Source organism: Acanthochromis polyacanthus, chromosome 13, assembly GCF_021347895.1.
Source record: "Acanthochromis polyacanthus isolate Apoly-LR-REF ecotype Palm Island chromosome 13, KAUST_Apoly_ChrSc, whole genome shotgun sequence".
In the NCBI taxonomy this organism is placed as follows: Eukaryota; Metazoa; Chordata; class Actinopteri; family Pomacentridae; genus Acanthochromis; species Acanthochromis polyacanthus.
Window position 1 is genome coordinate 20202058 of NC_067125.1, and position 13291 is coordinate 20215348.

Here is a 13291-nt window from a genome sequence, read left to right on the forward strand (position 1 = left end):
AGCTCTACAAAATGACCTCCAGCAGACCACTGGTGTGAATGTCTCTGATCAAACGACAATGCCCATTCTTATGTGGTAAGAGAACTCATGCAGTTCCTGTAGGATGAAGGAACTGATACCATGAGCTGGCCCCCATGCTCACTTGATCTGAATCCAATAGAACACCTTTGGAACATTATGTTTTGTTCCATCCGACACCATCAGGTTGCTCCTCAGACTGTCCAGGAGCTCAGCAATGCCCTGGGCCAGTTCTGGGGGGAGATACCCCAGGACACCATCTGTCTTCTCATTCAGAGCTTGTCCCGACATTGTCAGTCATGCATACAAGCACATGGAGGCCATACAAACTACTGAATACCATTTTGAGTTGCTGCCAAGAAATTTCAGCAAGATGGACTAGCCTGCCACATCAGTTTTTCACTTTGATTTTGGGGTGTCTTGAATTTAGCCCTCCTGAGGGGTTGATAATTTTCATTTCAATCAAACAATGTGGCATCTTTTCATTCCTAACACATTATCCAGTCCATACCAATGCTAATATCCAGTTTGTTTTTCCCCCGTATTGAAATATGATGTGTTTTCAAAATGTTCCTTTAATTTTTTTTGAGCAGTGTATATTGGTTTTATATCCATTGATGAGGTCATTGGCATTAATCAAAAGTTTGTACACACCTACTCATTCATTGTTTTTCCATTCGTTTCTATGAAGACATATGAGGGCTACCCTTCATGAAATTATATAGCCAACAAAAAAAAATGTGTAAACGAAAAATGTTTGAGTTTAAAATTCTTTATTGAGACCAGTTTAGCACAGGGTTGCACTTCCTCAGTTCAGTAGACATCACTTGAAGATTTCTGGCATTGTGCTGGAATTTTGATGGGGGATTGGGCTATTTGAGATTCAGAAAGAGATAATTACATGCAATCATGAGTAAAAGACCATAACTGTCTTGAATTTCCAGTAACTCTTATAACTCTTCATTTTTTGTTATAGAATCAGTGAAGCACATGTGTCTTTGTCAAAAAAAAAAAGCTATCTTACAATTTGGGGCCTTCATAAGTTCATTATAATTCTTCTGGAAATATGACAAAATCTACTTGGTCAAAAAATATATATATACAGCAACTTGAATTATCAGTTTTGGTGATGTGGAATACTGTGTTTTCTTGGTGGTATGGCCTATTAACTTCTTGTGAGTGATTATGATTACTGCAGGAGGGGACTCCTCTGAGACATTTCTAGTAGGGCCCATTTAATACATTAACCAGACTCAGCCACAATAATTAAAGTGGGAAAGTCTGAGGAGCTCAACAAACATCTGAAAAATCTAATCATTGACTTGAGCTTGCCAAAAAATCCTCTGGAGCTATTTAAAGTTGTTACTGATCCAACAATAATCAGTGCAAATTTATTTATAAGTAAAATGCATGGTACATTTGTGTCACTGCCACGATCAGGAAGAAAGCACAAGCTGTCACCTGCTGAGACACAATTAGTAAGGATGGTCAAGAGTCAACCAAGAACCACCAAAAAATTAATCTGCAATGAATTAGAACCTGTTGTAACATTGGTGTCGGTGTCCACAGTCAAGTGTGTTTTACATCACCATGGCCTGAGAGGCTGCAAGAAGGAAGTCCTTCCTCTAGAAGCAGCTCCTTAAGGCTCAACAGAAGTTTGCTGCTTATCACGTAAACAAAGGCAAGGACTCTTGGAGGGAAATTCAATGAGGAATATTACATCAAAAGTAGTAAAAAAAAAAAAAAGGTTAAAGCTGGCTACAATTAAAGGTTCAATCTGAGCGTCAGTGTGTCATCCAGAGGTCGACCGCCCCCTGCTACGTGTGCGTGTGAGGGGAGGGGAGGAGGAGCAATTCTCTCCCTGGCTGCTCAGCCTGTTTACAAAGAAACCGATGCAGAGGCGCGAAGAACTAGGTGCATGATGCTTAATGCAGCGTTTAACCGACTAGTAAAATACTAAACGTTTAATAAATGAGTAGGCGGTTAAACGATTAAACGACTAGTCGTGCACATCCCTATTGTACAGTGAGAGTACAGTTTATGTTAAGGTTTGACTGACCAAAACAGTAGTAAGGCCACACTGAGAACATGTTCAGCACCTGGGTAGTAGAGTAACAAGCTGTTATACTTTTCCCAAAACATTTTTTGACACCAATAAAGGGCCTGTAGTCTAGCTGTAACTATTTTTTTTTTATATTAGCTTCAGTTAAGTTTAGTGACCTTCAATCATTTCACAGGTAATTTTGATGCCCACATTTTTCCTGTGCTGTATATCCTTTTTGATAACAGACTGATATTGTGCAGTCAGCCAGGAGCTTGCTGCACTTACTAACGTGCTAGTGGTAATAGTACAGAACAATATGTAGCAGGGGTCTCCAGCCTTTTTTAGGATGAGAGCTACTTTCAAACAATAAAACCCGTCGCAAGCTACTTCTAGTCCCCTTTTTGTTTTGTTTTTTTGTTTCTTACCTGGTATGTACTTAGCACATTATTATATGCTTACCTTTAATGAGATGTTTGACACTGCATGCTGTCGACCAGGGCCTTGTAATTTGGTGTGTATTCTGAGAGGTTCACTCTGATGCAGTCATCCAGGTGAGCATCAGTGAGATGAGTTTGGAGCTTCGACTTGATAAAGTTCATGTCAGAAAAGGCCGATTCACAAAGATATGTTGAACCAAACAGTGTAGCACATTTCTTGGCTTCTGTGCAGATGTTGAGGAACTTCTTTGCATCCACAAGCTTCTAGAAATCATCAGCAGACTTGTGTGACTTCAACTGGATCTCATTTTGCAGACTGAGAATTTCCATCTCCAACTCAACAGTACTGAGAGTGAACACCTCACCCATCTGTTCAGAAATCTCAGATATGTCCACATCCATGAAGGGATTTGAAATAAATGTGATACAGGGCTCAAGGCTAATAAAGTCTGTGAATCTGTCCTCAAACTCCTGACCCACCCTGGTCAAGAGGTCTGTGTATTTCTGGATGTCCATGGCCCCAGATGCAGCGACATTTTCTTCCAGCATTTTGCGCACAGAGGGGAAGTGCTGCATTTTCTTTTTCTGCACTTGTTGGAGAAACAGGCCCAGCTTTGCTTTGAAAACTTTGACAGCACTAATCATATCACTGATTGTCTTCCCCTTGCCTTGCAATTCACAGTTCAGGTCATTTAATTTCTCTGTCACATCTGTGAGAAATGCCAGGTCCAGCAGCCATTTAGCGTCAGACAGCAGAGTTGTATCCTCATCCCTTTTTTTTCCCTTTGGGGATGAATAACGGGATTCTATTCTATTCTATTCTATTCTATTCTATTCTATTCCCTTGCTTCCATGAAAGCTTTGACTTCAGTCAGAAGTGCTAAAAATCGATGCAGGATTTTTCCTCTGCTGAGCCATCTGATTTCTGTATGCAGCAAAAGATCACCATATTCTGATGACAGTTCTTCCAAAAATGACTTGAAACTTCTATGTTGTTCGGCCTTTGCGCAAATAGAATTTATTATCCTTATGACAGGTGTCATGACATGATCAAACCCCATGACTTTGGCATAGATGGCCTGTTGGTGGAGGATACAATGATGGTTTAAAAATTTTGGAAAATCTGGATCTGTTTTGCAGTTTGCAATTTTAGTTAATGCACATATGACTCACTGTTACTTAACAATTATAGACGTGATTGTGTCTTTTTTTAATAGAAACTGAACAGACAAACAAACGTATTGCTCAGATAGAACACAGGGACATTGTTACAAAATGGATAAATAAAAAAGTGTCAGCCAAAGAAAAAAAAAAACAAAAAACCCCACACACTTAAGAGGGAAATCCTTTAAGTACATGAGAAGCCAAGACTGGTCCAATGAATTTCAGATAGGGATCCCGGATGAGAAAGAAAGCATCTGTAGAAGAATTAAGCATACATGTGATGTATTCACTGGGAATACATTACATAGTGAGATTGTGCCATGATCTCTTGGTGGGAGCAGAGTCTTTGATCCAAAAGTATAATATATTCTTTCTGGCAGTAAAAGTCAACAAATTGAATAGTCGCTTGTGCCCTGAGGGAATGCGTGAGTCCACAAGGCCCAGAAGAAGAAATCTGGGATCCAGAGGAATGTTTATATTGAAAATACAATACAATTCTTTGACCACGGTAGACCAGTAGTTTTGTATCTGTGAACATGACCATACACAGTGAAAATAATCACCAACTTCAGTCTTACATTTCCAGCACAGGGGGGAGAAATTTGGGTCCATTTTGTTTTTAAGCACAGGAGTTGTATGTATCCGGTGCAAGATTCTAAATTGAATCGACTTGGTTCGGTTACAGACTGAAATTCTAGAAGCTTTTTCCCATATTTCACACCAAACATCAGGGTCTATCTGAATGCCAATGTCAGTTTCCCACGCTAACTTTACAGTCAAAGAAGAGGAGGGAGATGTAGAAGTTAAAGCTTTGTAGAATACAGAAATTGATTTCTTGCCAGTAAACGTGTTGAGTGTGTTCTCTACAATAGACAAATTATTATTTTTCAGTGTTGTCTCTGATAACAAAATGTCTGACTTGTAGGTATCTGAAAAAGTCTTTTTTCTGTAGTCCAAATTTTTGTTGTACCTGAGTAAAAGACATTAACTCCTGATTTTCAAACAGATCCCCTAACTTTTTAAGACCCTTTTCCATCCAAAGTTTGTAACCTTGATCATTACAGCCAGGCAAAAAATCTGGATTATCTATGATTGGAGTAAAAGGAGAGGTGTTGCTATTCTTCTCCAATTTACGAACCATTTTCCAAGCCTTGACAGTATTTATACAAATAGGGTTACTGCACAATTCTTCAACTTCACTTTTCACAAACAGAAGATTATAGAGAGGGCAATTGCATTGAGCAGATTCTATATCTAACCAAACTGAAGTGGGATTAGTCCTGGACCACTGTGCAATCACATTTAAATGTACCGCTAACTGGTAGTTTCTGAAGTTAGGCATGTCAAGACCTCCATCAGAACAAGGTCTTTGAAGTTTTGACATTTTTAACCTCTTACTCCAAATAAAAGAACTCAGCCATCCCTCAAGCAATTTGATGACTTTGTTTGTCAATAAAATTGGTATCATTTGGATGGGATAAAGTAGACTTGATTGTGGTTAACAAATGAATACTCTTGGATACAGTTATGCAGAGAGTAGAGACAGGGAGATCATGCGAGTGGTTCAGCTCTTCAACCCTAAAGACCATCACTACAGATGGAAATGACCAAGGAAAGACATAGAGGCCCACAAAATACTTCAAATGCGAGCCTTATGTGTACATATTTTTGGCATGCTGTCATTTTATAAGGACAATGTTCCGCCTTTTGCTTATAATAAGCCATGACAGACAGACATAATTTAATGTTTGTTATAATACTGGTAAGATCTACGTCTTACCAGTATTATAGATATAAAAATCTGCAAATTAAAGAAGGTACATCCTGAGATGAATCATTTGATGATATGTACCCATTTCGGAAAACCATTAGAAACCGATGTCATGTTATGCTAATGTGAACTGTAATTGATAAAATGAAAAAAATCTAAGTTTTGAATGCCAAAATTATCTTCTATTGCACTTTCTTGGGACGTGGTGAGAATATGCAAGACAGTACCAAGTTTTTCTTGTATACCTCACAGCCTCCACCTGCTATGAGACTTTGAGGATCCCAGGACACTACAAGGACTACACCTCTTTTAAGAGTGACATCGTAGCCTGTGTTTGCACTTGCAAGACAAGATTTGTTATATGTGCTAATATAGTCAGTTATGCTTGACTGACAACACTAAGTGCACTGTTGGATTCTCTTCCCTACCTGTTCTCCCAACTCACCTGACAAGTTATTTGGCTCAAGTATGCCTCTTTCTGGCGTACATTTAATGTATCTGAAGTAAAAAATATTTCTGGTGAACAATACATGTAATCACAGCATTAAAGCAGGAGTGAAAAATGAACTGGGATTTTTCTAATGACAAATTTTCATGCCTCGACATATATTTAATAGCAATCTGATATGCTTATGTGAACAAGATTTAAGTGTTAAGTTTATTTTTGTGATAATAGAAAGTAAGTGAAAATTTCAAGCTTTTATCATTATGGTTCCTGAGATTTTGGCATTCAGACAGCCTCAATGTGAGGAAAAAAACCCACTGAAACTGGGTCTACAGGCCACTTTAAAAAATTCTAAGAAAGTATTTGACACATTAAGCAAATATTTCACACAAAACATTTCTGAATATCCATAGTTTATGTTAAGAAAAAAATTTCAAGCCAGTTGGAGATGGTCGAACAGAAGGCCCATAATGATTTGAAATGGAATTACACTGTTGAAAAACTTCAATATATGATTACAATTTAAATGGACCATTGTTGCAATTCTGACATTGGTCTTTCAGGTGTTTGTAACACAGGCCATAACTTGTCTGAAAATAATACTGAAGTTTTTGCTTGTAACTATTTCTCAGTAGCAATTATGCAGTCATGTCCAAGTTCTCACTGACTCTGGTAAGGAAGACTCTTTTGGTGAGGAAAGACATCCTTTGACTTCTTACTGTAGATTTTTGTTGTCAGAAATTGTCTTACAGTGAAGGGCTTCTGATTCTTTGACCATTTTTCACAAAGAAAGAAACTGTTCACAAAACCGAAGAGTAGCACCGAAAATGTCACAGCCGAAGGACTGAGATTCAGTTCCCGGGTTAACTGCGTCTCTTAAAGCTGCCATTTGTTCTTAAGTCAGTGGGCATTCTGTGTCTGGGACAATGGTGCTTGAATGGTAATTATGAGGAAATCCACTATTTTCCCATTCAATATCACAAATGTTTGTGATCTACAAAGGGACAAAATTGTGAATTTAATGCAATATTATTTATCTGGATAGAAAAACACTTTCAAATGTTAGGTTTCCTTGCCTTCTAATATAATCGCTAAATCACAAGAATCAATGTTTTTTTTAAAACTTTTATTGAACAATTATTAAAACCATTCCTTGACAATTAGTCACACACTCACAAAAACAAAATCACTTTTGTTCTTATTACAGACAGTAAGAAATACAAGAAAAGAAATAGAGAAATCGACTAACAATAGTGCAATCTACATTCCAGCCTCCAAATAAGTTATTACAGAGGACCATTTTCTTAAATATATCTCTCTTTTCAGTCTTAGTATTGATGTAATGTCCTCCATACAGTTTACAGATTTTAATCTTTGAGTCCATTGTTCCAGTGTTGGGGGGTATGGTTTGAGCCAATTAATAGTAATGATTTTATGTGCAATCAACACTAGCACTCTCAACATATACGCTTTATCCTTGTCCCAACCTTCATGTATAGCACCACACAATATGACCCGTGGAATGGCCAACGTTGCATTAAAACTTACAACTTTTCTTATCTCCTTTATCACCTGCTCCCAGTAAACAGTAAGTACAGGACACTCCCAAAAACATGTGTGAGAAGTCACCAATTTGTCCACATTTTCGCCAGCAGAGGGGGCTAGTGTCGTTATTGTAGGTAGCTAAAATAATAGGAGCCTTAAAAAATCTCATTCTTAATTTCCAGCTAAATTCTCTCCAATTTGGACTGCTAAGACATTTATGCCAATCCTCCCATGAGTTTTCCCAATCTATATCCTCTATTATGTTGTTGAGTTCCAATTCCCATTTGTTTTTTGTATCCAATGTGCAGTCATCAAGTTCACTACGTATGTTTTTGTATAAGACTGATATTATTTTTTTAAATGTTTTTTTTGTCTTCTACAACCTCTATCCAGAACTTTTCGAAATCTATCGGCTGAGCTTTAATTTGGTCAAATTCTTTGTTTCTCAAGGTAATGACGTATTTGGAAGAATCTAAAAAGATTGTTGCTTGGAATGTTGAATTCTTGCTGTATTTGGGAGAATGATTTAATGGTAGTACCTGAAAACAGTTGGCCTATCATTTTTAGTCCTCTGTCCCATTTACAAAAGCCTGCATCCTGTTTTGCAGGTAAAAATCAGTTATACTTGTTATTTTTAAGGCTCTGGACAAAGTTAGTGGTAATCTAAGTTGTTTCCAAACTTTTTCCCAAACATCTAGAGTAAATGTGATCCATTCATTCTGTATTTTAAGTTTCTTCCGTTGTTTTCTATCCAAAAATAAGAGAGTTGATATTGGTCTAAGACTGTGCCCTGCTCTAACTGAAACCATTTTGTATCAATGTCCATTTTACACCATGTGACCAGTGCCTTTAGCTGAGCAGCCCAGTAGTAGCTTTTAAGATGTGGAAGAGCCAGGCCACCCTTACCTTTTGAGGAGGAAAGAACTTTAAGTCTCACCCTGGGTCGTTTGTTTTGCCAAATAAACTTGGATAAAAGCTTGTCCAGGAGCTTGAAAGTGACATGGGGCACTGTAATTGGAAGAGAACTAAAGAGAAAAAGAAATCGAGGTAGCACTTTCATTCTTATCGTTTCTATCCTCCCTAATAGAGATAGAGGGAGTATCTGCCATCTGTCTAAATCACTTCTAACTTGATATTAATTTTCCATAATTTAAATTGTAAAGTTTTGATGTGTCTGGTGTTAAGATAACTCCCAAATATCTAAAGCCATCCTTTGACCATTTAAATTTAACATTGGAGTTTAATTGACATGGCCATTGTCCGGAGATCATCATTGCCTCAGATTTTTCTTTATGTACCTTGTAGCCAGATATGTTACTAAATCTGCCAAGACAGTGCATAAGTGGAGGAATTGAAAATAATGGGTTGTTAATGTACAAAAGTATATCGTCAGCAAATACGAATATTTTATGTTGTATTCCTCCTTTATCGATTATCCCGGTTATCTGATCATTTGTCCTCATCCATTCTGCCAAGGGCTCAATGCTGAGAGCAAACAGGATTGACGCGATTGGGCCACCTTGTCTTACTCCCCGTTTAACCTTGAAAAACTCAGAGCAGTAACCATTAACTCTAATTCTTGAGATTTGATCTTTGTTGATAGTATTAATCCAACTGATGAAGGTGGGACTGAATCCAAATCTTTCCATTGTGTAATTTAAATATCCCCAGTCCACCCTATCGAATGCTTTTTCAGCGTCCAGTGCGAGAAGCATTGATGGGTGAGTAGAGTTTTTGGCAGTAGATTGGATATGTAAAGCTCTTCTTATATTGTTTGAACCTTGCCGCCCTGCTATAAAGCCCGTTTGATCTGAATTAATAATTTTACCTATATAAACCTGCATTCGCTTAGCCAAAATTGAAGCAAGAATTTTCACATTGTTCCCTAATAAACTGATGGGCCTGTATGATGCACATTCTTTCTGGTCTTTTCCTTCCTTGTATATTACTGATATTAGGGCCTCTGACCAGCTTTGTGGTGGGTCTCCTTCCTTCAACGCATAGTTAAATATGTTACATAATACTGGGGTAAGTTCTTTTATAAATGCCTTATAAAATTCCCCACTTATCCCATCTGTTCCAGGACTTTTCTGATTTTTCAGCAATTTAATGACCTCCTCTATTTCAATTGTTGTAATGGGCTTTGATAAATCCTCTGCTTCTGTCTGCGTCAATTTTGTCAAAGTCAGTTCATTGAAGAAATGATCCATATCATGAGTTGTGGGTACAGTTTCTGGTGAGTAGAGTTTTTCATAAAAATCCCTAAAAGCCGCTGCAATCTCATTTGGGTGCATCACTTCTTCTCTTGTTGAGGGATGTCTTATTTTGTGTACGACACGACTGGCTTGGGCCTTTCTTAACTGAAAGGCTAGCAATCGGCTGGCACGATTGCCCATCTCATAATATTTTTGTCCTGTGTATCGCATAGCTCCTTCTGCTTTATATGTCAGTAGTTTATCTAAGTTGTTTCTTTGTTCTTTAAGCTGTGACAGCACTGTTTTGTCTCTACGAACTTTATGCAGCTGTTCCAACCTTTTAACTTCACTTTCTAATTGTGTTTGTTTTGCCAGCCTGTGCTTTTTTAATTGAATCACTAATTCAATGCATTTGCCCCTTAACACAGCTTTGGCTCTGTCCCACAAAACAGATGGTGATACTTCTCCATTATCATTTAGCGAAAAATATTCTTCTATAGTTTCTTTTAATTGTTTATGGATTTTTGCATCACTCAGCATCGAGACATTTAGTCTCCAGGATTTAAAATGTCTGTCTTTATGCAAAGCCAGTGACATTCTAACAGGACCATGATCAGACAACGTTATAGGTTCAATTTTAACTTCTATAACTTTATAAAGATCTTGTTTTGATATACAAAGCAGATCAATTCTAGAATATGATCCGTGCACATTAGAGTAAAAGGTGAAATCTTTGGTTTGATGGTTAAATGCTCTCCATGAATCTATGAGTCCTAACTCTTCAATTAGATATTTAGCTGCTTTGGTTTTCTTGCTCGGAGCACCATGATCTGGAGGTAGCCTATCTTGCTTCAAATCCAAAACACAATTAAAGTCACCCGCCAAAACAATGGTGCCTCTTGATTCTTTTGCAACAACTGCTGCCAGCTCTGTAAAGGAGGGTTCCCCCTCAGTTGGCGCATATATATTGATAATTGTTACATTAATTCCTTCCAAAGTACCTATAACCCCAACATATCTGCCCTGTGGATCTTTTATTAGGGTCCGAGCACCGAGGTGCCGAGGACAGGCGGTGCAAGGGCACCGGCTGTCCAAGGCACCAACGGTGCCGTAGGACCCTATTGAAACCCTACGGTTTATTATTATTATTATTATTATTATTATTTGTCTCTCAGAACAACTGCATTTTTGAGGGCCTAAACATGCTCGAAAAGTCATGAAAATTTGCACACACATCAGAACTGGCGAAAAATTTCATATTTTTTAGGGCATGTGGAGGTGTGTGGCAAAATGGCTCCATAGCGCCCCCTACAAAATTTTAAAAAGTGGTATTAGGCCAACTCAGAGGGAATTTGGCCGAGAGCTAAAAAATTTGGGAGGCATATGCAGCACATCAGGAAACACAAAAAAGTCAATCACAGCCATGCTCTACACCCAACAGGAAGTGCGCCATCATGCGTTAACTGTACAAAATCTATGATGAACTCCTCCTAGGGGAAAAGTCTGAGCAATCTGAAATTTTGCCAGTACATACAGCAGACCTTCCTGAGAAAAAGTTATCAAAATCTTCCTCCATAGTTAAACGGTGTGGTCGTGGCGGCCTGTCGAAATTTGATCCTTCGCCATGAAACAGGAAATGCTGTCTAACTCTCCTGAACATGCTCCGATCTGAATGAAACTTTACATGTATGATCACAGACCTGCCTTGATGACATCCATACAGCAAGATTCATTCACAGTCACAGCGCCACCTTGTGGTATCAAGAATTTGACATTTTTTAGACTTTCATGTACTATTCTTAGCCTGTTGCTCAGATTCACCTCAGATGTTGTGACATAAGCCTGAACACACTGATGATGAAGCACAGAAAAAATGGTGACGTGTGATGAAAAGGCGTGTCTGTGGCGGGACGGCAAAGTTTGATGTTTCGCCATGAAAATTGAAGTGTTCATATCTCAGCTGCAAAGGATCCTATCTGCCCCAAACTTCATGTGCTGGACACCAGAACCAGTTTGAGGACATCCACACTGAAAAATTTAGAAAAAGTCATAGCGCCACCTCTTGGTAACAAGCAGTTTAGAAATTACATTTGCACACATCATTGCTCCAAACTTTGTCATATCATTCTGAAAATTGGTCTGCTAATTCTTCACCCCCAGACAATACCACAGTGTGAAGATTTTGATATTTGATGAAATGCTGTTGCCGTGGCAACGCGTTGTTTTTGTGACAAAGTACTTTTTGACAGGCTTAGAATGTTCAACAGCTCACCAAAATTTACACACACATCACAGTCGTCTCAAGGAATAACACTGTATGCATCTCTGCAGGGCATGTGCTATAGCGCCCCCTGCAGTATGTTTAATAAACAGCCCCGGCAGCATGTTTCACCTACATCCACAAAATTTGGGAGGCCTATAGAGCACACCAGGACACACAAAAAAGCCTCTTGGAGCCATCCCCTAAACTCAACAGGAAGTCCGCCATTTTGAATTAAGTGGATAAAATTTCTGGATTTTTTTCATTTTTGAGAGCGAACTCCTCCTCGGGGTTAAGGTCTAGAGAGCTGAAATTTTGCCAGGATATACAACACGATGTTATGATCAAAAGTTATTAAAAGATTCTTGCAGAGTCAAAGGGTGTGGACATGGCGACCTCCAGAATTTTGATGGTTCGCCATGAAACATCAAGTGCTACCTAACTATCCTCTGCATGCTCCAATCTACCTCAGACCTCACATGATTAAACACAGTCCTGTCCTGATCACATTTATTGGCCAAAATACATTCACAGCACCTACCATAGCGCCCCCTAAAAGAATTTAAAAAATAGCCTCCACACAGACTTTCACCTATGACTATGAAATTTGGCATGCATATGTAGCACATCAGTGCAAGCAAAAAAGTCTCTTGGAGTCATTCTCTAAACACAACAGAAAGTCAGCAATTTTGAATTAAATGTCAGATTTTTGGTGTTTTTGGTCATTTTCAACAATTCATTTGTCACTGGCAATAACTCCAAAACACCTGAATTTGGGAAAATATATAAGAAACGCCTTCAGGTTGCATATTTGCGAAAATTGTTCACAAAACTCAAAGGGCATGGCCATGGCGGCCAACTGAACTTTAATGTTACGCCATGAAGCAGGACGTCTTGTGTAAATCCCCTGTACATGCTGTAATCTACCTCAAACTTTACATGTTTGATCAGAGTCCAGGCCTGATGAGTTTCATAGACCACTATACAGTCACAGACATAGTGCCACCTGGTGGATGGACACAAAGTGCTGCAAAAATAGTCTGTACGTGCTCCAATCTGAATGAAACTTTACATGTATGATCACAGACCTGCCTCGATGACATCCATATAGCAAGATTCATTCACAGTCACAGCGCCATCTCGTGGTATCAAGAATTTGACAAGTTTTAGACTTTCATGTACTGTTCTTAGCCTGTTGCTCAGATTCACCTCAGATGTGGCGACATAAGCCTGAACACATTGATGATGAATCCCAGAAAAAATGGTGACGTGTGATAAAAAGGCGTGTCTGTGGCGGGACGGCAAAGTTTGATGTTTCACCATGAAAATTGAAGTGTTCATAGCTCAGCTGCAAAGGATCCTATCTGCCCCAAACTTCATGTGCTGGACACCAGAACCACTTTGAGGACATC

At 38.6% G+C, this 13291-nt stretch overlaps 1 protein-coding gene across 3 annotated transcripts in view; it reads left to right on the plus strand.

Moving 5' to 3' along the window:
* LOC110972007 (vascular endothelial zinc finger 1-like) overlaps nt 1–13291 on the plus strand; it is a 71662-nt gene that overhangs the window by 34510 nt on the left and 23861 nt on the right. The gene's annotated exons all lie outside the window — the stretch shown is intronic.